The sequence below is a fragment of the Dama dama genome, chromosome X (assembly GCF_033118175.1).
Source record: "Dama dama isolate Ldn47 chromosome X, ASM3311817v1, whole genome shotgun sequence".
NCBI lineage: Eukaryota > Metazoa > Chordata > Mammalia > Artiodactyla > Cervidae > Dama > Dama dama.
In genome coordinates this window covers 155,810,334-155,837,350 of record NC_083714.1, presented here as the reverse complement: position 1 = coordinate 155,837,350, position 27,017 = coordinate 155,810,334, and positions in this window count along the sequence as shown.

Genomic DNA, 27,017 nt, shown 5'->3' with positions numbered 1-27,017 from the left:
AATGTGAGAGTTGGACTATGAAGAAAGCTGAGCACTGAAGAATTGATACTTTTGGATTGTGGTATTGGAGGAGACTCTTGAGAGTCTCTTGGACTGCAAGGAGATCCAATCAGTCCATCCTAAAGGAGATCAGACCTGGGTATTCATTGGAAGGACTGATGTTGAAGTTGAAAATTCAATACTTTGACCACCTGACGTGAAGTCTGACTCATTTGAAAAGACCCTGATGCTGGGAAAGATTGAAGGTGGGAGAAGACTACAGAGGATGAGATGGTTGGATGGCATCACTGATTCAATGGACATTAGTTTGAGTAAATTCTGGGAGTTAGTGATGTACAGCGAGGCCTGGTGTGTTGCAGCCCATTGGGTCGCCAATAGTTGGACACACCTGAGCAAATGAACTGAACTGAACTGGACTGCAGCCTGCCATTCTCCTGCATCCATGGGATTTTCCAGGCAAGAACACCAGAGTGGTTTGCCATTGCCTTCTCCAGAAGATCTTCCCGACCCAGGGATAGAATCCTGGTCTTCTGCACTGCAGGCAGACACTTTACCATCTGAGGTAAGTTGGCCACTATCATGTGTCAAGCCCTTGTGAGATAGCTAAGCTTTAACCACGTTGGATTCTGGTTCCTCACACATGACAGCCTTGTAGAGCTGGGGGTCACCAACTCCCAGCCTGCAAACCCTATAGGACGCCCCCACCCCCTCCCTAGGCCAGACAACAGGAAGTGAACTAGGAGAGAAGGGGAATGAGAAAAGCTTTATCTGTATTTACAGCCCCTTCTCATCACTTTTATGACTTCCTGAGATAGCAAATGCTGATCACCCTGAAAGTGTTTGAGACAACTTCAAATGTCCATACATGCTGGATTCAAGTCAAGGCAGAATATCCTGCTATTGCTGTAAAAACACTGAAAATCCTGTATCCATTTCCAACATCCTGGTCTTTTGAAACTTTTCTGCCATGTGTTGTGTAAGTGTTCAATCATGTCCACCTCTGAGACTCTATGGACTGTAGCCTGCCAGGCTTCTCTGTCCATGGGATTCTCCAGGCAAGAGTGGGTTTCCATGGCCTGCCTAAGGGGATCTTCCCAATCCTAGGATCGAACTTGTGTGTCTCTTGCAATGGAAGGCTGATTCTTCCCCACTGAGTTACCAACAATAACCAAAGCAAGATTATGAAGTGAGTGAAAGTCACTCAGTCGTGTCTGACTCTTTGTGACCCCATGGACTATACAGTCTATGGAATTCCCCAGGATAGAATACTGGAGTGGGTAGCCTTTCCCTTCTCCAGGGTATCATCTCAACCCAGGAATCGAGCCCAGATCTCCCACATTGTAGTCAGATTATTTACATGCTGAGCCACCAGGAAAGCCCAAGAATATTGAAGTGGGTAGCCTTTCCCTTCTCCAGTGGATCTTAATGACCGGTGAATTGAACTGGGATGTCCTGCATTGCAGGCAGATTATTTACCAGCTGAGCCGCTAGGAAAGCCCAGTTATCTAGTAGACTGGACATAAGCAGCATACTTCAGGTATCTATATCTCCCATCAGTCCCCCAGATGGGACCAACTAGTGGCAGAGAGGTATGCTCATGGCTCCCACTGATTGTACATTATGGTGAGTGTTACAAATATTTCCTCATTTATAACAGTGGGATAATTATAGAAAAATAACACCATACATGCCATGTGCTTGAAACATCTGGAACCCACCCCCAACCCCACCTTCACTCCCAATCGTGGTAGGTGGAAAAAATTGTAGAGGACTATTCTGGGAGGTTTCACAGAGTATTCCTGTGAATTAGATCCTGGTGCTGTGGCCTCTGTCAGGTTTCTGCTCCTGGCCTCCTCCAGGCCATCTCCACACATGCCAGGAGTTGCTGCCAGTTGGTCAGCTCTGATCTGCAGGCTTGTGTTTTGTTGGGACACGTGGGAGAAGAAGGGGTGCAGTTCATGATAGAGACTTAAGAATGGATCCTTAATCCCAGTAACAGCCAGAAGGTGGAATCTGTTTGAAATCATGCTCTTTAGGGAAAAGCCTTTTCCATAGTAAATCCATCAACACCCTTAAGTCCAGCTGAGGGTCACCTCCCTGTACAAATTCCCCTGAGAGGTGTCTTGGTGTCCAGAGCCTGATGTCAAGTCTGACTTCTTTTTGATTAATTTTTATTGGAGGATAGTTGCTTTACAATGTTGTGCTAGTTTCTGCTGTACAGCTAAGTGAATCAGCAATGTATGTAGATTCAGATAGATACATATATGCTGTCTTTGAAATTTTTTCTTCCCCTTTAGGTCACCACAGACCACTGAGTTCCCTTTGTTATGTAATAGGTTCTTACTAGTTACATATTTTATACATAGTGTCAATAGTGTGGCTTCCCTTGTGGCTTAGCTGGTAAAGAATATGACTCCAATGTGGGAGACACGGGTTCACTCCCTGGGTCGAGAAGATCCCCTCCAGAAAGGAGTGAGTACCCACTCCAGTATCATTGCCTGGGAAATCCCATGGACAGAGGAGCCTGGCGGGATACAGTTCATGGAGTCACGATCAGATGCAACTGTGTAACTAACACTTCCAATTTTTTTTTTCCACTTTCTTTGTCAATAGTGTGTATGTGTCAATTGCAATCTCCCAGTTCCCCTTGGTGTTCATATGTTTGTTCCATGCACAGGACTGACCTTATGTGGACTCACAGGCTGCTCATGAGAAGGTTTCATAATAGGAGAGTGTTCCACCCTCATGTACTGCTCACTTTTCTGGCCTGAATTCAGTGAGCTAAAGGAGAATTTGAAACTTTCCCTTCTGAACTGCCATGCTGGGTAATTAGGAAGTCACACTGGGATGATCACAAGATGAAGGCCAAGCTTGAAATTTCTGAGTGACTTAACTGAACTGACTGTAGTTCTCCATAGCTTAACCCACCTCAGCTCAGTTCTCCATAGCTTTCATTTGCTCAGCCCACTTAGGATAGCTATAGTTAACTTGGCTCTCCTTAGCTTGGCTATCATTACCTTGGCTTTCCTCAGCTTAGCTGTCTGTAGTTCTCCTTAGCTCAGCCCTCCTTAAGATAGATCTCCTTAATTACTTCTTCTTAGCTTAGCAGTCTTTAGCTCTCTATAGCTCAGCTCCCCTAAGCTCAGCCCTCCTAGCTCTCATGGTATGCCTCTGTTCATAAGCATGGCTCTGCTTCTGAGCATGAATCCTCTTCTGAACTTGGTTCTCCTTAACTCGGCTCTCCTTAACTCAGCTCTCCTTTCCTAGCTTAGCTTTCCTTAGCTAAGCTGTCTGTAGCTCTCCTAAGCTCAGCCCTCCATGGTTCTCCTTAATTACTTCTCCTTAAGTAAGTAATTACTTACTTAACTACTCCTTAAGGAAGTAAGTACTTACTTGTTTAGCTACTCCTCCTTAAGTAAGACACTTCTCTTTAAGTGGCTCACCTTAGCTCAGCTCCCCTAAGCTCAGCCCTCATAGACCTCCTCAGCTCAGCTCTCCTTAACTCTCCATAGCTCTCTAGGGTAGCTAATAAGAGGTAACATAAAGAGAACTAAGCTCAGGGAGAGGTAAGCTAAGGAGAGCTAAGGAATGCTGAGCTTGGCTAAGGAGAGCTTAGAAAAGGGGGTCTGAGCTAAGGACAGCTGAGCTACCTAAGGAGAGTATGCTAAGGAGGGCTGAGCCATGGCGAGCTGAGTTAAAGAGAGCTACACTGAGGAGAGGTAATTGAGGAGAACTATTCAAGCTCGACATTCAGAAAACTAAGATCATGGCATCTGGTCCCATCACTTCACGGGAAATAGATGGGGAAACAGTGAAAACAATGTCAGACTTTATTTTTGGGGGGCTCCAAAATCACTGCAGATGATGACTGCAGACATGAAATTAAAAGACACTCCTTGGAAGGAAAGTTATGACCAACCTAGACAGTATATTAAAAAGCAAAGACATTACTTTGCTGACAAAGTTCCACCTAGTCAAGGCTATGGTTTTTCCAGTGGCCATGTATGGCTATGACAGTTGGACTGTGAAGAAAGCTGAGTGCTGAAAAATGGACATTTTTGAACTGTGGTGTTGGAGAAGCCTCTTGAGAGTCCCTCGGACTGCAAGGAGATCCAACCAGTCCATCCTAAAGGAGATTAGTCCTGGATGTTCATTGGAAGGACTGATGCTGAAGCTGAAACCCCAATACTTTGGCCATCTCATGCGAACAGTTGACTCATTGGAAAAGACCCTAATTCTGGGAGGGATTGGGGGCAGGAGGAGAAGGGGATGATAGAGGATGAGATGGTTGGATGGCATCATCAACTCGATGGTCAGGAGTTTGAGTAAACCCCAGGAGTTGGTGATGGACAGGGAGGCCTGGCATGCTGCGATTCATGGGGTCACAAAGAGTTGGACACGACTGAGTGACTGAACAGAACTGACTGAACTGATGAGCTGAGCTGAGGAGAGCTGAGCTTTGGAGAGTTGAGCTAAGGAGAACAATGGAGAGCTAAGATAAGGAGAGCTATAGAAGCTACAGAGAGCTGAGCTGAGGAGGACTAAGCTAAGGAGAATTAAGATAAGGAAATCTTAGATAAGGAGGGCTATGGAGAGCTGAGTTGAAGAGAGCTGAGCTAGGGAGACCCAGGAGGGTTGAGCTAAGGAGAGCTGACTAAGGAGAGCTAAGGACAGCTGAGCTATGGAGAGCTGAGCTAATGAGAACTAGGTAAGGCTAACCTAATAAGAGCTAAGTTAAGGAGCACTGAGGTGAGGAGAGCTGACCTAAAGAGAGCTATGGAGAGCTGAATTGAGGACAGCTGAGCTAATGTGGGCTAAACTAAGGAGGGCTAAGGTGAACTAAGCTAAGGAGAGCTAAGATAAGCAGAACTAATTCAGGAAAGCTTAATTAGCTAAAGAGAGCTACACTAAGGAGAGTTTAACTGAATTAAGGAGAACTAATTAAGGATAGCTAAGCAAGGAGTCTAACAAAACTAAGAGAACAATATCTGGTCCCATTACTTCATGGAAAATAGATGGGAAAACAGTGGAAACCACAATAGCCTTTTTTTTTTTTTTTTTGCTTCAAATCACTGCAGATGCTTTTTCCAGTAGTCAAGTATGGATGTGAGAGTTGGACTATAAAGAAAGCTGAGCACCAAAGAAATGATGTTTTGGAACTGTGTGTTAGAGAAGACTAGAGTCCTATCGACAGCAAGAGATCCAACCAGTCCTTCCTCAAGGAGATCAGTCCTGGGTGTTCATTGGAAGGACTGATGCTGAAGCAGAAACTCCAATACTTTGGCCACCTGATGTGAAGAACTGACTCATGTGAAAAGATCCTGATGCTGGGAAAGATTGAAGAAGGGAGGAGAAGGGGGCGACAGTATCAGATGGTTGGATGGCATCACCAACTCAATGGACATGAGTTTGGGTGGACTCTGCGAGTTGGTGATGGACAGGAAGGAAGGCCCAGCACAGTGAAGTCCATGGGGTCACAAAAAGCCAAACACGACTACCTAACTGAACTGAACTGAACTAGTCAATTGCATCACTTAATGTTTGTGTTTCCTTTTTAATTTCCTGGATGTTTGATCTATCCATAGGTGTGAGTGGGGTATTAACATCTCCCACTCTTATCGTGTTATTGTTAAATTTCCCTTTCCTTATTGTTAACATGTTAACATAATATTGTTAACATTATGTATTGAGGTGCTCCTATGCTGCATGCATATATATTTATAATTGCTATATCTTCTTCTTGGATTGATCCTTTGATCATTATGTAATGTCCTTCTTTGTCTCTTTTCATGGCCTTTATTACAAAGTCTTTTTAATCTGATATGAGTATTGCTATCACTACTTTCTTTTGGTCTCCATTTGTATGAACTATCCTTTTCCAGCCCTTCACTTTCACTCTGTATGTGTCCCTTGGTTGGAGGTGGGTCTCTTCCAGACATCATATATTGAGTTCTGCTTTTGTAACCATTTTACAATACTTCCTTTGTCACCTATCTATCCATTTGTCCATCCCTCTTTCCAATCTACAGTTGCTCTTTTCCCTTGTTGTTTTTTTTTTTGGTAAATTGCAGACATCAATATGTGTCTACTTAAGTATTCAGCAAGCCTGCCATTAAGTATTGAGCCATGTTTGTTTACAGCAATTTCCTTTGGATATAAAATTTACAATCAATGAAATATACCAAACTTTTGTTTTTCCCAGTCATGTTACCTTTTAACTGAAGAATAGTTGATTTACAATGTTGTGTTAATTTCTGCTTTACAGCAAAATGATTCAGTTGTACATAGGCATGTGTCTATATACATTGTGCATGTGTGTACATTCTTTTATTTAGTTTTCTGTTTGTTTGTTTGTTTTGTCTACCTTGTGCAGCATATGGGATTAGTTCCCTGACCAGGGATTGAATGCACATCCCCTCAAGTGGAAGTGTGGAATCTTAACTCACTGGATTGCCAGGGAAGTCCCATATATATTCTTCTCCATTATGATTTATCATAGAATACTGAATGTATTTTTCTGTGCTCTACAGTAGGAACTTGTCTATCCATTCCATATATTCTAGTTTATATCTCTTAACCAAAATCTCTTCCTCCATCCCTCCCCCAATTCTCTCTGCCTTGAAAGCCACAAGTCTGTTCTCTATGTCCATGAGTGAGTTTGTTTCATACGTATGTTCATTTGTGTCATATCTTTGATTTCACATAAATGATATTTGGTGTTTGTCTTTCTCTGTGTGACTCATTTCACTTAGAATGATCATCTCTCAGTCCATGAATGTTGCCTGAAATGGCCTTATTGTTGTAGCTATACAGATTATTGGATCCTTTTAACCACATGTAGAGACATTCATCTGCAGTTATTTTTATGAATATATTACTAAAATGTGTTTAGTATACCACTCTTGGTATAGTACAACCATTATGAGGTTGTATTAGGATTTTATATGTATATATTAGTCAGTTCAGTTCAGGTGCTCAGTCGTGTCTGACTCTTTGTGACCCCAGGGACTGTAGTATGCCAGACTTTTCCCTATCCACCACCAACTCCTGGAGCATGCTCAAATTCCGGTCCATTAAGTGGGTGATGCCATCCAACCATCTCATCTTCTGTCTTCCCCTTTCCTCCTGCCTTCTGTATTTCCCAGCATCAGAGTCTTTTCCACTGAGTCAGTTCTCTGCATCAGATGGCCAAAGTATTGGAGTTTCAGCTTCAGCATCAGTCCTTCCAGTGAATATTCAGGACTGATTGCCTTTAGGATTGACTGGTTTGAGTTCCTTGCAGTCCAAGTGACTCTCCAGAGTATATGTGGGTTAGAAATATTTATTGTGGTTATGCTGAGGCTGGGAAAGTTGAAGGTGGGAGAAGGGGACGACAGGATGAGATGGTTGAATGACATTACCAAGTTAATGGACATGAGTTTGAGTCAACTCCGGGGGTTGCTAATGGACAGGGAGACTTGGCATGCTGCAGTCAGTGGGATCACAAAGAGAGGAACACGACTGAGCAACTGAACTGAACTGAACTGAACTGTGCTTATGCTGCCCTCTCGTGGAGAAATAGAAGAATACTCATGAATATAATTAATAAAATCCAGATGTATTCTACACGTTGGAAAAGATAGAGTATAGCTTTATTAAAAATTGATACATGCTCATAACAGAAAAAGTAAGAAAGAAAAGGAAGAAAAACATCACCCATGATCTCACTTTACCACTGGCTCATAATTCTGAGCTCCTGGGACTGGGAGATTAGGGTGTGCTGCTTCTTTTAGTATAAAATCATCTTTTCTTCTATTTGAATGCTAACATACAACTTGGTTTTGATACTTGATTATTGGTGTGTTTGCTTATCTTTAAGCATTTAACTTTACAAATACCTAGTAATTTGATCCCCTGTTTAGAGGCTACGTGCTTCATGATTTTCTTTTTCTTTTTTTTCCCCCATTTTTGCTGATTAAAATATTGAATATCTTGGCTATAGTAAAGAGTGTTGCAATGAAGATTATAGTGCATACATATTTTGGAATTAAGGCTTTCTCCACAAATATGCCCACCAGTGAGGTGCTGGGTTATATTGCAATTATTTTTTTTAGTTTTTTAAGGAGATGCCCTACTGTTCACCATAGTGGCTCTATCAGTTTACATGCCTACTGACAGTCCAGGAGGGTTCCCTTTTCTCCACAAACTCTCCAGAAATTATTGTTTGTAGAATTTTTGATGATGGCTCTTCTGACTGGTGCAAAGTGATATATCATTTTAGTTTTGTTGTGCATTCCTCTAATAATTAGTAATGTTGAGCATATTTTCATGTGTTTTCTGGGCCATCTGCATGTCTTCTTTGGAAAAATGTCAATTTAGATCTGGCCATCTGCATGTCTTCTTTGGAAAAATGTCAATTTAGATCTGGCCATCTGCATGTCTTCTTTGGAAAAATGTCAAACTTTGATTGAGTTTTGTTTTGGTTTAAACTGGACTACATGTGCTGTTTTTATATTTTGCAGACTAATGCCTTGATAACTAATGAGATTCATGAAATTGTACAGGAGACAATGATGAAGATCATCTCCAAGTAAAATAAATGAAAGAAGGCAAAATGGCTCTCTGAGGAGGCCTTACAAATAGATGAGAAAAGAAGAGAAGTTAAAGGCAAAGGAGAAAAGGAAAGATACACCCATCTGAATGCACATTTCAAACGAATAGCAACCCTTCCCCAGGGATCAATGTAAAGAAATAGAGTAAAACAATAGAATGGGGAAGACTAGTGATCTCTTCAAGAAATGCAGAGATACCAAAGGAACATTTCATGCAAAGATGAGCACAACAAAGGGCAGAAAAGATTTGGACCTAACAGAAGCAGAAGATATTAAGAAAAGGTGGCAAGAATACACAGAAAAACTATACAAGAAAGATCTACATGACCCAAATAACCATGGTAGTGTGATCACCAGCCTAGAGTCAGACATCTTGGAATGAGGAGTCAAGTGGGCCTTAGAAAGCATCATAAGGAACAAAGCTGGCAGAGATGATGGAATTCCAGTTGAACTATTTTAAATCCTAAAAGATGATGCTGTGATAGTGCTGCACTTCATATGCCAGCAAATTTGGAAATTTCAGCTGTGGCCACAGAACTGGAAAAGGTCAGTATTCATTCCAATGCCAAAGAAAGGCAATACAAATACCACACAACTGCACCCATCTCAAACACTACCAAACTAATGCTCAAATTTTTCCAACCTAGGATTCAATAGTACATGAACCGTGGACTTCCAGATGTTCAAGCTGGATTTAGAAAACTCAGAGGAAGCAGAGATCAAATTGCCAACATCAGCTGGATCATTGAAAAGGCAAGAGTGTTCCAGGCAAACATCTACTTTTGTTTATTGACTATACCAAAGCCTTTGACTATGTGCATCACAATAAACTGTGGAAAATTCTGAAAAAGATGGGAGTACCAAACCACCAGACCTGCCTCCTGAGATATCTGTATGCAGGTAAAAAGAAACAGTTAGAATTGGACATGCAACAACAGACTGGTCCAAATTAGGAAAGGAGCACATCAAGGCTGTATATTGTCACCCTGCTTATTTAACTTATATGCAAAATATATCACGTGAAATGCTATGCTGGATGAAGCACAAGCTGAAATAAAGATTGCTGGGGGAAATATCAGATATGCAGATGACATCACCCTTATGTCAGAAAGAGAATATTTTTTTTCCATTTATTTTTATTAATTGGAGGCTACTTACTTTACAATATTGTAGTGGTTTTTGCCAACCACTTGTAAAAGAATGAAGCTAGAACACTTTCTAACATCGTACACAAAAATAAACTCAAAATGGATTAAAGATCTAAATGTAAGACCAGAAACTATAGGACTCCTAGAGGAGAACATAGGCAAAACACTCTCTGACATAAATCACAGCAAGATCCTCTATGACCCGCCTCTCAGAATACTGGAAATAAAAGACAGAGAATAATAAAATTGCCTCTTGACGAAAATGAAAAAGGAGACTGAAAAGTTTCCTTAAAGCTCCACATTCAGAAAACTAATATCATGCTATCGAGTGCCATCCCTTCACAGCAAATTTATGGGAAAAGAATGGAAACTGTGAGATATTTTATTTGGGGGACTGCAAAATCACTACAGATGGTGACTGCAGCCATGAAATTAAAAGTCACATGCTCCTTGGGAAAAAAGCTGTGACCAACCTAGATATCATATTAAAAATCAGAAAATCAGAGACAGTACTTTGCCAACAAATGTTCGTCTAGTGAAAGCTATGTTTTGTTTGTTTGTTTGTTTGTTTGTTTTGTTGTTGTTGTTATTTTTTCCCAGTAGTCATGAATGGATGTCAGAGTTGGACTGCAAAAAAAGCTGAGCATTGAAGACCTGATGTTTTTGAACTGTGGGGTTGGAGAAGACTCTTCAGGGTCCCTTAGACTGCAAGGAGATCTAACCCTTCCATCTTAAAGGAAATAAGTTCTGAATATGCATTAGAAGGACTGATGCTGAAGCTCAAAGACCAATTCTTTGGCCACCTCATTCTAAGAAATGACTCATTTGCAAAGACCCTGATGCTTGGAATGATTGAAGGTGGGAAGAGAAGGGGACAGCAGAGGATGAGATAGTTAGATGGCATCACTGACATGATAGACAGTTTGAGTAAGTTTCAGGAGCTGGTTATGGACAGTGAAGACTGACCTGCTGCAATCCATGGGATGGCAAAGAGACAGACACGACTGAGCAACTGAACTGAGCTGAACTATTGAGAACCATCTTGGTAGCACAGGGAAATGCCCTCAATGCTCTGAGGTGACCTACATGGCAAATAATTTTTTTTTTAAAAGGTGGGTATATATAAACACAAACATATGCACAGCTGATTTACTTTGCTGTACAGCAGATAGTAACATAACATTGTAAAGCTTCTATCGGTGTACCTTGTGTGGGCTCAATTTATAGGAAGTTCTGAAAGAGCTGGGAATGCCAGACAACCTGACCTGTCTCCTCAGAAATCTGTATGCAGGTCAGGAAGCAACAGTTAGAACAGGACATGGAACAACAGACTGGTTCCAAATAGGAAAAGGAGTACATCAAGGCTGTATATGGACACCCTGCTTATTTAATTTATTTGCAGAATACATCATGAGAAATGCTGGGCTGGAGGAAGCACAAGCTGGAATCAAGATTGTCAGAAGAAATATCAATAAGCTCAGATACCACATGACACCACCCTTATGGCAGAAAGTGAAAAAGAACTAAAAAGCCTCTTGATGAAAGTGAAAGAAGAGAGTGTAAAAGTTGGCTTGAAGCTCAACATTCAGAAAACTAAGATTATGACATCTTGTCCCATCACTTCATGCCAAATAGATGGGGAAACAGTGGCTGACTTTGTGTTTTTGGGCTTCAAAATAATTTCAGCCATGTAATTAAAAGATACTCCTTGGAAGAAAATAGACAGCATATTAAAACACAGAGACATTTGCCAACAAATGTCCATCTAGTCAAGGCTATGATTTTTCCAATAGTCATGTATGGATGTGAGAATTGGACTGTAAAAAACAAAAACAAACAAACAAATAAACAACAAAAACTGAGTGCCGAAGAATTGGTGTTTTTGAATTGTAATATTGCAGAAAACTCTTGAAAGTTCCTTAAACTGCAAGGAGATCCAACCAGTCCATCCTAAAGGACATTAGTCCTGGGTGTTCATTGGAAGGACTGATGTTGAAGCTGAAATTCCAATACTTCAATACTTTGGCCCCTGATGTGAAGAGCTGAATCATTTGAAAAGACTCTGATGTTGGGAAAGATTGAGGGCAGGAGGAGAAGGGGACGACAGAGGATGAGATGGTTGGATGGCATCACCAACTCAACAGACATAAGTCTGAGTAGATACAGGGAGGCCTGGCATGCTGCAATCCATGGGGTCGCAAAGAGTTGGACACGACTGAGTGACTAAACTGCTACTGCTACTAGGTGAGGCAAAACTAATCTATACCGGAGACATTCTCAGTTCTATCATGGGGACTTGCATGGGAGAAGGGCAGTCTGGGGAAGGGTCCCAAAAAGATTTTCTAGGATGTTGGGGAAATATATATATATCACAGTGACCATCATATATATAATCTTAATATAATTGCATAAATATTTCTGCAATGTAAATTCCAAAAAGGGTCTTGATAACTGGTTCCATGCATTTATAAATTTATTAGGTATTGTCAAATTGTCCTTCAGAAAGTTGCATCAATTTTTACTCTCAGAGCAATGCATGATGACTCATTTTTAAACCCTCATCTTCAGTTTGGAGGGAAATTTTGGCATCTTTCAACTTTCTCATTGAACTTTTGACAGTTTGCAAGGTAAGAAATCATACCCCATTATTGTTTTGGTTAGCAATTCTGTTATTACCAGTTACATTCCACATTTCCTACTGTTTGTTTGTTTTTTCTGGGTAATTTGTATTTCTTTGTACGCTTTGTTTACTTCATATTTGTCTTTCAGTAGATTTTTCATCTCTTATTTTAACTTTGGACTCTGCATAAATTAGGTAAGTGAACCCTTTGTCAGGTATCTTCCAAATATTTTTCAATTGTCATTTTATAATCCCTTGTTTATTGTTTATTAACCATGCAGGAATTTTACTACAAAGAAAATTATGTAAATTTTCCCTTTTAGCTTCTGGAGGAAGATCACATAAAATGAGAAATCTAAGTGATGGACAAAAATTCTAGGACATTAAAGGGTGTGCTTAAGAGAGTCAGGTGGCGGGGAAAGGAAGAGGGCAATGCTCCCTTAGTTCACCTGGGTGCCTTTCCACATGTATTTTTCAATAAGCTTCTTACTTTATCCTCAAATATAAGAGAGAGAGAGAGAAAATGAAGTGGAGGCGGGTAGCTCCATGATGGGCCAAGATGAAGTCAGGATGAGTGGGATTGCACCTGGGACTCCAAACAGATGAGTCAGCCTTAGGCTTGATCAGCCCTGTGAAGCCAACTAGGACACAGCTCTAGAACTGTGATTGGAGGACCCTGGAAGCCCCAGCAGGTGTTCAAAGCTAAGGTCATGATGAGGGGAGCACAATCAGCGAGATGATGCTGCCCAGTAGGCCTGTCTTCCTTGGGCCATAGGGAAGGTGATGCTACTTTATTATGGAAAATGTGGTCTGTGGATACTGGGAAAAGAACTTGGTCAGGGTACGGAGGGTGAAATAGTAAGGAAAAACCATGATTTCTTGCACCACAGTTCATATTTTAGTCCACTTCCTCCCCATCATTTTTGAGCTCATATATTTTTTTTTAATTTGAGTTATAATTCATATGCATTTTACTTTTCGTTGTTCTTTATTCTGTACTTCCCAAATATTTTATTATAAAAAATTTCCAAATACTCAACAAAGTTGAAATTTTTTTCTAGCTAATATAAAAAGACTTATCGCCTAGATTCTACTGGGACAGAGGAAAGGTGATGTTACTTTCATTATGGAAAATATAGTCAGTCCATGGAGTATGAGAAAGTGTATAAAAGCCATGTTTAGTTTCACTACAGTTCATATTTTGGGGCTTCCCTGGTGGCTCAGTTGTAAAGAACCCACCTGCAAATGCAGAAGAGAGGAGTTCGATCCCTGGGTCAGGAAGATTCTCTGGAGAAAGGATTGGTAACCCACCCCAGTATTCTTGCCTAGAGTACCTCATGGACAGAGAAGCCTGATGGGCTATGATCTATTCGGTTGTGAGAGAATCAGACATGATTGCGGTGTTCGGCCCGTAGTCCGAGTCCCTGGTCGGGAAAGAAGACTCCTCGAGACAGTGTAACTTCCAATAGGGGAATTTATTACTGACTCAAGCCAGGGCCTCCCACCCTCACCAAGTGTGTGAGGACGAAAAGGCCCTGAGCCCCAGTTCTCTCGGGTATTTATTAGGTCAAAAAAAGCAGCAGGTAGTTGGCGCCAGTGGATTGGTTACACAGTTGCAAGGCAATTTTTGTTGGCCCAACGTGGGGCTTTCAGCTTTCCCCTGATAGGTTCCCTTTTTCTTGCTAGACATATGTTGATTGGCTAGCTCTAGGAGGCCTGATAATTATGTTACCCCGGGAAACCAGGTCTACTCCTAATCTAGGCTGCCTGTCATGCTGTTAGCCATGACAGCCTCACATTTCCCCCCTGTCTTTGTACTTTTGTAGAGGAATCTTTCTCTTCACCCTGTGAAATTGACTGATATTGTTGTCTCAATATCATAATTTGGATGGTATTTAGACGCCCCCTAATAAATGAGACCAGACGGTTTAATATGCATGGACAAAAGGTCAATAACAATATTAATATTATGAGTGGACCCAGGAGGGTGGAAATCAAAGTGGTCAACCAGGGGGAGTGCTGAAACCAAGATTCAAACCAGCCTTGTTGTGCTTCTCATTCTCTCTTCCGCTGGGCTAGTCCCTCTCTTACTTTCTGGAGAGATTTTTGTACCACCCCTGAATGGTCGATATAGAAACAGCATTCTTCTCCCAGTGCTGCACATAATCCTCCTTGTTACAGAAACAACAAATCTAAACCTTTCTTATTCTGTAACACTACTTTAGCCAAGGAGCTCAAGGATTTTTGGAGGTGTGAAATGGACTGTTACAGTGGTTTCACAACCCCAAGTGGCACAATAAAAAGAGTCAACTCCCCCACATTTTTCAATTTGTTTCTGATCCCTTCCTCCCTCCGGGCAGACATAGATAGGCACCTGTTTGTAGTAATGTGGGCCTTTTTGCTCACAGTTACTGGTGAACAGATCAAAAGAGCCGTGGGCAAAGAATTTGGTCAGTTGGTGGGGACCAAACCCATTACCGTCAGCCACCAGCACGCACAAATCAAAGGTCAGTACTGGCCACCATATCCCTTTGGGGGCCACGTTGGAGCTCGAATTAAGCACTTCTCCAGTCTCAGGATTTTAGATCACCCAAGTCAGTTTAGCCGGCTGATGCGGGTTGTGGCTGGTTGCTCCTGGGCCGATGAAAACTGTTATCAGCAGGAGAGTTAAGAGGGCTCCCGTTGTACGAGTTTCAGTTTCAAAGGATTTGACGGGTGAGGTCTTGCCTTCCATTCTGCTTGCGCCTTCTCCTGTTCTTCCGGGGTGGCTTGCCACACGTGATTGCAGTGAACCCAGGGCCCGATCTCCTCGACCTTAACAGCAGTAGGAGTGGTAAGGAGAACAACATAAGGGCCTTTCCATCTAGGTTCTAATGCTTTAGATTGGTGTCATTTTACCCAAACCCAATCACCCGGGCCAATATTACGTGAGGGGATGGTCCCCTTGCTTGGACCCTCGTGTATCTCTCGAATTAATTTCCAAACATGGCTATGCACCTTACTTAATGCCATCAGTGTTTGCTGAAATTGTCCCAAGGTAGGGGGTGGTAGGCATTTTCCCTCGAATATAGGACACACAGGAGGGGGTCTTTCATACAGAATCTCAAAAGGGGTAAGAGTTAGCTTATAAGGGGTGTCACGTGCTCAAGCGCGAAAGGAAGGAGGGTCACCCAGTCTCCGCCAGTCTCTATTGCCAACTTTGTCAGAGTTTCTTTTAGAGTCCGATTTATTCTCTCATCCTGTCCTGAGGTCTGGGGATTATATTCACAATGTAACTTTCATTTTGTCCCCAGAGCTTGGGCCAGCCCTTGTACAATCTGGCTCACAAAGGCAGATCCGTTATCAGAGCCCATAGTCACTGGCAGCCCATACCTAGGCACTATCTCTTTTAAGATCTTTTTAGCAACCACCGTTGCTGTTTCTCCCTTAGTGGGGAAGGCTTCTACCCACCCCAAGAAGGTATCTACCAGAACCAACAGATAGCGATACCCATACTTGCCTGGTCTTACCTCAGTGAAATCTATCTCAGTGTTGTCCTGGCTCTTCCCCTCAGTACCTCGTTTCAGTGTGCTGTCTTTTCCCTGTCCTCATCAGCTGGCACGCTTTGCAAGCCTGGATTATCTCTCGTACAGTTGCATTTTGTCAAGGGAACCTCAGGCAGGCCATCTGGAGAAGTGTCAAGGTCTTTTTCTCCCCCAAGTGTGTAGTTGTGTGCAGGTGTTCACATAGGTGATGACCCAGGATGGCAGGCAATATCAGGTTGTTGTTTTGATCTCGGTACCATCCATCTTTGTCATCCTTCTGGAGGGTTGTATCCTCGTTAATCCAAACGAGGTCAGGGAGGGAATAGTCGGGGACTGGCGACAGAGTCTCCATACCGGGAGGTGGAAGTCCCACAGCTAATATGGGGGCGGCGTAGTCCCTGCTGGCTGCTTCTCGAGCGGCCGCATCAGCAGCCCGATTGCCCTGTGCCCTAGGGTCTTCTCCTTTCTGGTGACCGGGGACATATACAGTTGCTACTGCCCGGGGCAGCTGAACGGCTTTCAGGGGCCTGCGGATCTCAGGCAAATTCTTGACTTCTTTTCTCTCCACTGTTCTAAATCCCCTTTCCTGGTATATCGGACCTTGAATATGGACAGTGTTAAAAGCATATCGGCTGTCTGTAAAAATGGTGACTCTCTTCCCTTTTGCTTGTTCCAGAGCCTGTATTAGGGCAATCAACTCTGCTTTTTGCGCAGACGTGTTTGGGAGAAGTGTCTCAGCCCATATTGTCTGTCTTGAAGCATTAACTATAGCGGCTCCCGCCTTCCTTTGTCCATCTTTTACATAGCTGCTCTCATCAGTGAAGCATACTAGCTCACTGTTGTTTAGCGACACATCAGTTAAGTCTTTTTGAGCCGCCAGGGCCTCAGCCAGTTCTTACTGCAATCATGGAGAAGGTGGTCCTTCTCTGGGTTAGGTAGAAGCATGGCTGGATTCAGGAAGCAAGGGGTCTGAAAATGCACCCGTGGGGCATCAAGCAGCAGGACCTGGTAATGTGTCAAACGGGCCTTGGAGATCCACTTACCCGGTGGCTGCTTTAAAACCCCTTTGATGGCATGGGGGGGTGTAAACCCAGAGTTGCTGTCCATACATCAACTTGTCGGTGTCTCGGACGAGGAGGGCAGTGGCTGCAATGATGCGGAGACAAGGGGGCCACCCAGAGGCCACTGGTCCAATTGCTTTGAAAGGTATGCTACCGGCCGCTTCCATGGTCCCCATTGTTGCATCAAGACCCCCTTTCCTATTTCTTGCTTTTCATCTACAAACAGCTGGAATGGCTTATTTGGGGTAGGCAGGGCAAGGGCTGGGGCTTCTAGTAGAGCGTGTCTGAGTGTCTGGAAAGCCTGTTTCATTGGCTCAGTCCAAGTCCAGTTTGGGGTCTCTTTACTTCCCTCATACAAGGGCCGGGCCTTTTCAGCAAACCCCATGATCCACAGTCTACAATATCCAACAGTCCCCAAAAACTCTCTCACCTGGTGGGGGGTCTTGGGCTCTGGTATCTGCAATATTGTTTCCTTCATGGCCTGAGTTAGCCACCTTTGCCCCTGTCTGATCTTATACCCCAAATAGGTGACCTCTTGCCGGGATATATGTGCCTTCTTTGCACTAGCACGATATCCCAAGGTGCCTAGAGTCTGTAAGAGGTCACAGGTAGCATGGATGCATGCCTCCTCTGTGGTTCCAGCTAACATAAAGTCATCCACATAGTGCAGCAGGATGACCTCTGGGTGGCGAGTCCGATATTCATAGAGGTCCTCACTCAAAGCCTCATTAAACAAGGTAGGGGAGTTTTTGAACCCTTGTGGGAGTCAGGTCTAAGTTGTACTACCAGTTCGCCTTCCCCCTCAGTCCACTCAAAGACAAATATTTCCTGGCTCTGGGTCGCCAGCGGTAGGCTGAAAAAAGCATCTTTCAAGTCCTACACAGTGTACCAAGTGTACTCAGGCAGCAGATTGCTCAGGAGTGTATATGGGTTGGGGACAGTAGGGTGTATGTCACTCACCTGCTTGTTGACTTCTCGTAGGTCCTGGATAGGTCTGTAATCCGTACTCTCCCTGGCTTCTTCACCGCTAGTAAGGGGGTGTTCCAAGGGGATTGGCACCGCTTGAGAATTCTGGCATCCATGAGCTGTCGAATGTGGGGAGTGATCCCCCGCCGAGCCTCCTGGCTCATAGGGTATTGCCTCACCCTTGCAGGAGTTGCCTCAGCTTTTAGTTCAATCATGACCGGATGTCTCTGTTTAGCCAGTCCCATTCCTGCTGTTTCTGCCCATGCCAATGGGTATTTGTGGACCCATGGTTGTATATCTGGTGCTATAACCTCTGAGGGCTTAGGCACAAAAAGTCTGTATTCATCTCTTAAAGCTAGAGACAAGACATGTATTGGCTGTCCACGTCTATCCATGACTGACATTCCCCCAAGGTAAAAATGGATCTAAGCATTAACTTTAGTCAACAAGTCCCGTCCAAGTAGAGGGGCTGGGCATTCTGGTATCACCAAAAACGAATGGGACATCTGGTGGGTCCCCAGATTTACTTTCCGTTCCGTGGTCCAACAATATCATTTTTGTCCCCATGGCTCCCTGCACCAAGCTGGTTTTCTTAGACATTGGTCCCAGTTTTTGATTTAAAACAGAGTGTTGGGCACCAGTGTCCACCATAAAGCCAACGGGTTTCCCCTCCACATGTATGGTTACCCAGGACTCGGGGAGGGGTGCCGAGTCTTGACTCCCCTAGTCACTGTCTTTCCCCACATATAGAACTCGAGTTCCAGGGGAAATCTTCTCTCTCTGGGTTGTTCCTCTCTTCAGGTCCCTCTTAGGGCACTCATTTTTCCAGTGACCCCTTTCTTTGCAGTAAGCACACTAATCTTTCTTTAGGGCCTGCCTTTTTGGTCTCTCTCTTTTTTTTTTTTTTTCTCCCGTCTGGGGGCCTCGAGGCTCCCTAACACTGTTCCAGCCTTCATCCCTGAAAAAAAGAATCTTGGCTAGCTCTCTCTGGTTCTTCCGGTTTTCCTTCACCCTATGTTCCCTATCTTTTTTCCTGGTCTTCTCAGCTAGTTCCCTTTCCTCCCGACGAAGTAATTCCTCCCTTTCTTCTGAGGTCTCCCTATTATTAAATACCTTTTCAGCTGCTTTCAGTAAGTCTTGTATTGTCTATTCTCTTAACCCCTCTATCTTTTGTAATTTCCTCCTAATACTGGGGCTGCCTGATTCACAAACGCTAGTAGAACTGCAGCACGTGATTTCTCAGCCTGGAGGTCCATAGGTGTATATTGCCTAAAGGCTTTTATTAGCCTCTCTAGGAAGGCTGACGGGCTCTCAGTGGGCACTTGTCTTACTAAATTTACCTTTGCCAAATTTGTCGGCTTCCTAGCTGCGGCCCACAGGCCAGCTGTTAGAGTCTGGCGGTACACTCGGATATGCTCCCTACCTTCCACTCGCTCAAAATCCCAGTTAGGCTGCAACAGAGGAAACCCCTTGTCCACGAGATGAGGCTGGGCGGTTGGTCTCCCGTTGACCCCCGGGACCTGTTTCTGCGCCTCTGCCAGGATTCGCTCCTGTTCTCCCATGGTGAAGAACACCTGCAACAGCTGCTGACAGTCATTTTAGGTGGGGTTATGAGTGAACAAAATGGAATCTAAGAGGTTAATGAGGCCTTGGGGTTTCTCCGAAAAAGGAGGATTTTGGGTTTTCCAATTATACAGATCACTCGTGGAAAAGGGCCAGTACTGATAGGTTCGCTCTCCGTCCGGGTTAGCTGGTCCCACTCGGACGGGGAGTGCCTGTACAGTAGATGAAGGTAACTCTGGGTCCCAATGATCCTGCTCACCCCTATTTCCTGTATTCCTTCTCTGGGGTCGGGGTTCCCTTATCCCTTCTGATTCATGGGCGGGGGGGGGGGGCTCTTCCCCCAGGGGAACCTGCAAAGGAGGAGGGGCATATGGCGGGGGCCTAATTTCCGTCTCCAAGTCAATCAGGTTCTGGTACAAGGATTACTGCAAGACCAGTTTTGGGCCCTTATTCTTTTTGGCTTCCTCTGGGGGAGTGGGAGTTTCCATAACCAGGGCCTGTACATTAGGAGAATCAGGGAGTTTGTGAACAAAAGGTTTTAACCATTCGGGCGGATCTTCTACTAGATCTTGCCAGACCATAACATATGGGACTTGGCTAGGGTGGCCCCAGGGATCAGGAGCCATAACCTTTTTTTTCACTGCCCAAATAATAGAAGGTTGAAAAGTTCCCTCTGGAGGCCATCCAACTTGGAAGGCAGGCCACTCTGAAGAGCAACAGGTTATTAATTTACTCTTTGTAACCAGTAGCGACAGATCATACGCTCTAGCCCTGACATCCGAGAAATGATCAGTCATGAGAGAAAGTGGGGTAGATTCTCCTTGCCCCATAGAGAGAGTCAGAAGAAAGTCACCGAGAATTACCAAAAAAAAAATCCTATCAGGAGTGGAGGCGGCCAGGAGATTGGGCTTGTGGTATGCTTTGTGGAACTATTTGAGTGCCTTAGTTATTGCACGGAAGTTTTCTTGTTGGGGGTGGGCACACTAAGGGTTTTTAGCCCGTTCTGTGACCCCCTTATCCTTTCACGGGAGTCTTCCAGTGGCAAGCGCCCTATCGGCTCTTAAGTGCCTGTCCCGTGCCCACACAGACAGGTTTTTATTTGGCCAGAATCTCGGTTTAGAATGTGAGAAAAAAGAAAAGAGTTTCATCCTCTCAGGCTCCCACTACTGGGGCTGACTTGTTGGGAGGCCTTCAGAATCTGCCAGGGAGTAGCCATGGCCGGGACTCGTCAGTTTCCCTGACAACTGTCTGCCCATTCACTGAAAGTCCCAGAAACAGAAATGAGGCTCCAAGGCTTTATAGGAGGAAGTAGACAACGACACACCAGAGAACAACGAGACAGGAGACAATGCCGGAAGTTATACAGAAAAACACATAGACAGACACACATCGGCTGACAACACAGAATGGGCGGCGGACCCCCTGAGTTTTCTCACCAGATAGAAAGCTTTCTCCTGTGCCAGATACCTTCCTGCTTCACAGCAGGGTCCCAGATTTACACTGGACTTCCTGCGCCAGACACCTTCTTGCTTCACAGCAGGGCCCGGATTTACACTGGACTTCCTGTGCCAGATACCTTCCTGCTTCACAGCAGGGCCCCGGATTTACACTGGACTTCCTGCGCCAGATACCTTCCTGCTTCACAGCAGGGCCCGGATTTACACTGGACTTCCTGTGCCAGATACCTTCCTGCTTCACAGCAGGGCCCCGGATTTACACTGGACTTCCTGCACCAGATACCTTCGCAGGGCCCCGGATTTACACTGGACTTCCTGCACCAGATACCTTCCTGCTTCACAGCAGGGCCCCGGATTTACACTGGACTTCCTGCACCAGATACCTTCCTGCTTCACAGCAGGGCCCCGAATTTACACTGGACTTCCTGCACCAGATACCTTCCTGCTTCACAGCAGGGCCCTGGACTTACACTGGACTTCTCCAGACCTTCCTGAGCACTGTCCTTTTCCCCCTTTGCTCCAAAGAGCATTCTTCCCCGGTCAAGGGATCCCAGACGAGCCCCCAAATGTTCTGCCCTTAGTCCGAGTCCCCAGTCGGGAAAGAAGACTCCTCGAAACAATGCAACTTGCAATAGGGGAATTTATTACTGACTCGAGCCAGGGCCTCCCGCCCTCACCAAGTGTGTGAGGACGAAAAGTCCCCGAGCCCCAGTTCTCTTGGGTATTTATTAGGTAAAAAGAAGCAGCAGGTAGTTGGCACACTCAGATTGGTTACACAGCGGGTAGTTGGCTCAAGCAGATTGGTTACACAGTTGCAAGGCAATTTTTGTTGGCCCAACGTGGGGCTTTCAGCTTTCCCCTGATAGGTTCCTTTCTTCTTGCTAGGCATATGTTGATTGGCTAGCTCCAGGAGGCCTGATAATTATGTTACCCCAGGAAACAAGGCCTACTCCTAGTCTAGGCTGCCTGTCATGGCTTAGCTGTGACAGCCTCACAGAGAGACTGATGACACAATATTTCAGCGTATCTCCTCTGCATCTTTCTTCAGCTCATATTTTGAAAGTTGAAATTATACTTAGTGTGCATTTTAGTTTTCACTGTTCTTTGCTCTGTACTTTCCCCTGCACTTTATTATAAAAATTTCCAAATATTCAACAAGGTTGAATGTATTTTCTAGCTAATACACAATAACATGCCACCTAGATTCTACTGTAACTATTTTACAATACTTCCTTTGTCATGTGTTTATCCATTGGTCCATCCCACTATCTATCCATCAATACATTTTATACCTTGCTGTATTTTGTGATAAGCTGCAGATATCAGTATGCATCTCAGTAAGTATTTCAGCAAGCCTGCCATGAAGTAGAAAGCTGTGTTTTTTCACCACAATTTTCTTTGGATATAAACTTTACATACAATGAAATATACAAATCTTTTTTTTAAAGTTATGTTATATTTTTTAAATGAAGTATACAGTTGATGTGGCTAAGATGGCAGAGCAATGGGATTGGAGACCACTTTCTCCCCCACAAATCCATCAAGAGAATATTTGAACACTGAGCAAACTCCACAAAATAACTTCTGAACGCTGGCAGAGGACATCAGTCACCCAGAAAAGCAGCCCATTGCCTTGAAATTAAAGTAGGACAAAATATTAAAGATAAAAAGAGAGGCAAAAGAGTTAGGCATGGAGATCAGTCCCAGGAAGGTAGTCTTAAGAATGGGGAAGTTTCCATATACCAAGAAAGCCTCTCACCAGCAAGCCTCGGGAAAGTTTTCAAATCTCAGAGGGAAACATAACTGGGAGGAAATATAAATTAATAAAACCCACAGATTATGTGCCTGAAGGCAGCTCCCAGCAGAGTCGTACCCCAGATGCTCACATCCGCCACCAGCAAGTGGGGGCTGAAGGGAGAGAACCGGGCGACACTGCTTAGGGCAAGGACCAGGCATGAAAGCCCTGAGAGCAATCTGAGGGAGCTAACATGAGATAGCAACCTAAACTGTGGGATAGCCAGAGAGAGAGAGAGAGAGAGAGAGAGAGAGAGAGAGAGAGAGAGAACTATCACACACACACAAAATAATAATAATAAAAATAATACATAAATAAAAATAAAAAATAAAAATAAAACCCCTAACCTAAGGCACGGCCGGCTGCTGACAGAACAAAGGACTGAGCAGTACCAGAGAAGAGCTAGCCCACTGCAGACTGGCCCATCCCCCACTGGGCACAGGGGACAGGCGGGTGCCAGCCAGAGCTGGAAAGGGGCAAACTCGGCCCCAGAGAGGGCATCCCCTACCAAACAGCAAACAGGCTTCCAGTTTCTGACCAAAGACTTCTTGAGATTCTGGATGGTTGACATCCACCAGGAGGGTTGCAGCCAGATATCAGCTCCCCAGAAGACACACACGGCACACCAGAGACCTGTGTGCCCAGAAACCAAGTGGCTGGGACCCGGGGCATAATAAGATGCACTGCACCTGAATAGAGTGAGTTCACCAAGCACCTGGTCGCCTGAGCTGCTCCGACCGGGGAACGACACAAAACGCAGGTCCAATCAAGTTTGTGCCTTTGTGGAATACCCAAGAACCTGAACCTAAACAGCTTAGGTCTGGGAAGTGCACGCAACTCAGAGCCCGCTCCCTGCAGAGCAACCTGAAGCCTGAGCAGCGTAGGCTGGGAAAGCACAGATGCCATGAGCAGGGGCAAATCCAGTGTGGCTGGCTGCGAGTACTCCCCACACATACCAGTGATATTTGTTAGCAGTTTTCCTCCTCCTCACAGCATGAGTGAACAAGTGAACCTTAACAAGAGACCACCTTTTACCCCTTGTGTCAGGGCAGAAATTAGACACTGAAGAGACCTGTAAACAGAAGAAGCCAAATAAAAAGAGGGAGCTGCTTTGCCAATAACAAGTGCATTAGATTAAAATCCCTGTAGTTAACACTGACTACATTGGAAAGGGTCTATAGACATTGAGAAGTATAAGCTGGAACAAGGAACTATCTGAAACTGAACTGACCCCACACTACCCACAACAGCTCCAGAGAAATTCCTAGATACATTTTTACTCTTATCATTTTTACTTTTTTTTTTCTTTTCTAAAGTCCTCTATTACTCCTTTAATTTTCATTTTTATAACCCACTGTTACTTTGCAAAAAAAACCCTATTTTTAAAGCAAACCAGTTTCATTCTTTTACAAGTGGTTGACCAGTTTTCCCAGCACCAATTGTTAAAGAGGTTGTCTTTTTTCCATTGTATATCCTTGCCTCCTTTGTCAAAGATAAGGTGTCCATAGGTTCGTGGATTTATCTCTGGGCTTTCTATTCTGTTCCATTGATCTATATTTCTGTCTTTGTGCCAGTACCATACTGTCTTGATGACTGTGGCTTTGTAGTACAGTCTGAAGTCAGGCAGGTTGATTCCTCCAGCTCCATTCTTCTTTCTCAAGATTACTTTGGCTATTCGAGGTTTTTTGTATTTCCATACAAATTGTGAAATTCTTTGGTCTAGTTCTGTGAAAAATACTGTTGGTAGCTTGATAGGGATTGCATTGAATCTATAGACTGCTTTGGGTAGAATAGCCATTTTGACAATATTAATTCTTCCAATCCATGAACACGATATGTTTCTCCATCTGTTTGTGTCCTCTTTGATTTCTTTCATCAGTGTTTTATAGTTTTCTATGTATAGGTCCTTTGTTTCTTTAGGTAGATATACTCCTAAGTATTTTATTCTTTTTGTTGCAATGGTGAATGGTATTGTTTCCTTAATTTCTCTGTCTGTTTTTTCATTGTTAGTATATAGGAATGCAAGGGATTTCTCTGTGTTAATTTTATATCCTGCAACTTTACTATATTCATTGATTAGCTCTAGTACTTTTCTGGTAGAGTCTTTAGGGTTTTCTATGTAGAGGATCATGTCATCTGCAAACAGTGAGAGTTTTACTTCTTCTTTTCCTATCTGGATTCCTTTTACTTCTTTTTCTGCTCTGATTGCTGTGGCCAGAACTTCATTACACACCAGTCAGGATGGCTGCTATCCAAAAGTCTACAAGCAATAAATGCTGGAGAGGGTGTGGAGAAAAGGGAACCCTCTTACACTGTTGGTGGGAATGCAAACTAGTACAGCCGCTATGGAAAACAGTGTGGAGATTTCTTAAAAAACTGGAAATAGAACTGCCATATGACCCAGCAATCCCACTTCTGGGCATACACACTGAGGAAACCAGATCTGAAAGAGACACGTGCACCCCAATGTTCATCGCAGCACTGTTTATAATAGCCAGGACATGGAAGCAACCTAGATGCCCATCAGCAGATGAATGGATAAGGAAGCTGTGGTACATATACACCATGGAATATTACTCAGCCATTAAAAAGAATTCATTTGAACCAGTCCTAATGAGATGGATGAAGCTGGAGCCCCTTATACAGAGTGAAGTAAGCCAGAAAGATAAAGAACATTACAGCATACTGACACATGTATATGGAATTTAGAAAGGTGATAATGATAACCCTATATGCAGAACAGAAAAAGAGACACAGAAATACAGAACAGACTTTTGAACTTTGTGGGAGAATGTGAGGGTGGGATATTTCAAAAGAACAGCATGTATACTATCTATGGTGAAACAGATCACCAGCCCAGGTGGGATGCACGAGACTAGTGCTCCGGCCTGGTGCACTGGGAAGACCCAGAGGAATCGGGTGGAGAGGGAGGTGGGAGGGGTGATCGGGATTGGGAATACATGTAAATCCATGGCTGATTCATATCTATGTATGACAAAACCCACTGGAAAAAAAATAATAATAAAAAAAAAAAAAAGAAAGCCTTAATAAAATAAAAAAAAAAAAAATAAAAAAAAAATAAAGCAAACCATATATATTTCTTATAATTTTTGTGATTTTTAAAAAGACATTGTATTTTTAAAAGTCTAACATTTACTATAGATCTGTAATCTTTGTTTTACAGTATTTGATATCAATTTTGTACATTTGAGAACCCAATCTTCAGTACAAATTTTTACTCAGAAGTATGATCACTGGTTTCCTCCCTTTCTCCTGCTACTCACCTCTGCCTCCTTCCTCCCTCTTCTACTCTCTATGTAACTCCGTGAACCTCTCTGAGGGTTCCGACTGTGGACAGCACATAGGGAATTGTTTACTGGCTAGATTGCTCTCTCTCCTTTGGATTCCCCATCTTCTCCTCCTGGTTACCTCTATCTCCCTCCTCCCTCTTCGCTTCTCCATGTAACTCTGTGAACCTCTCTGGGTGTCCCTCACTGTGCAGAATCTTTTCCCCATTAACCTAGAAGTTGTATTATCAGAGTTGTATGAATGGAAAAGTCTTGAGGCTACTCTAAGAATAACTCTGAAAACCAGAGGCAGGAGTCTTAAGCCCCAAACCTGAAAACACCACAGAACTCCTGACTCCAGGAAATATTAACTGATAAGAGATAATCCAAAAGCCTCCATATCTACACTGAAACCAAGCACCACCAAAGAGCCAATGAGTTCCAGAGTGAGACACAACACACAAATTCTCTAGCAACACAGGAACATAGCCCTTAACATCAATATACAGGCTGCCCAAAGTCACACCAAACCCACTGGCATCTGAAAACTCACTGCTGGACACTTCATTGCACTTCAAAGAGAAGAAATCTAGCTCCACCCACAAGAATACCAATGCAAGCTTCCCTAACCAGGAAACCTTGACAAGCCAGTCATTCAACCCCACCCACAGGAAGGAAACTCCACAATAAAGAGGAAACACAAACCACCAGAATACAGAAAGGCCACCCCAAACACAGCAGTCTAAACAAGATGAAAAGGCAGATGTAAAGGAACATGATAAATAGCCACCAAACCAAACAAAAGAGGAGGAGATAGGGAGTTTATCTGAAAAAGAATTTAGAATAATGATAATAAAAATGATCCAAAATCTTGAAAACAACGTGGGGTTACACATTAATAGCCTGGAGACAAGGATTGAGAAGATTCAAGAAATGTTTGACAAGGACCTAGAAGAAATAAAAAACAGTCAATTAATAATGAATAATGCAACAAATGAGATCAAG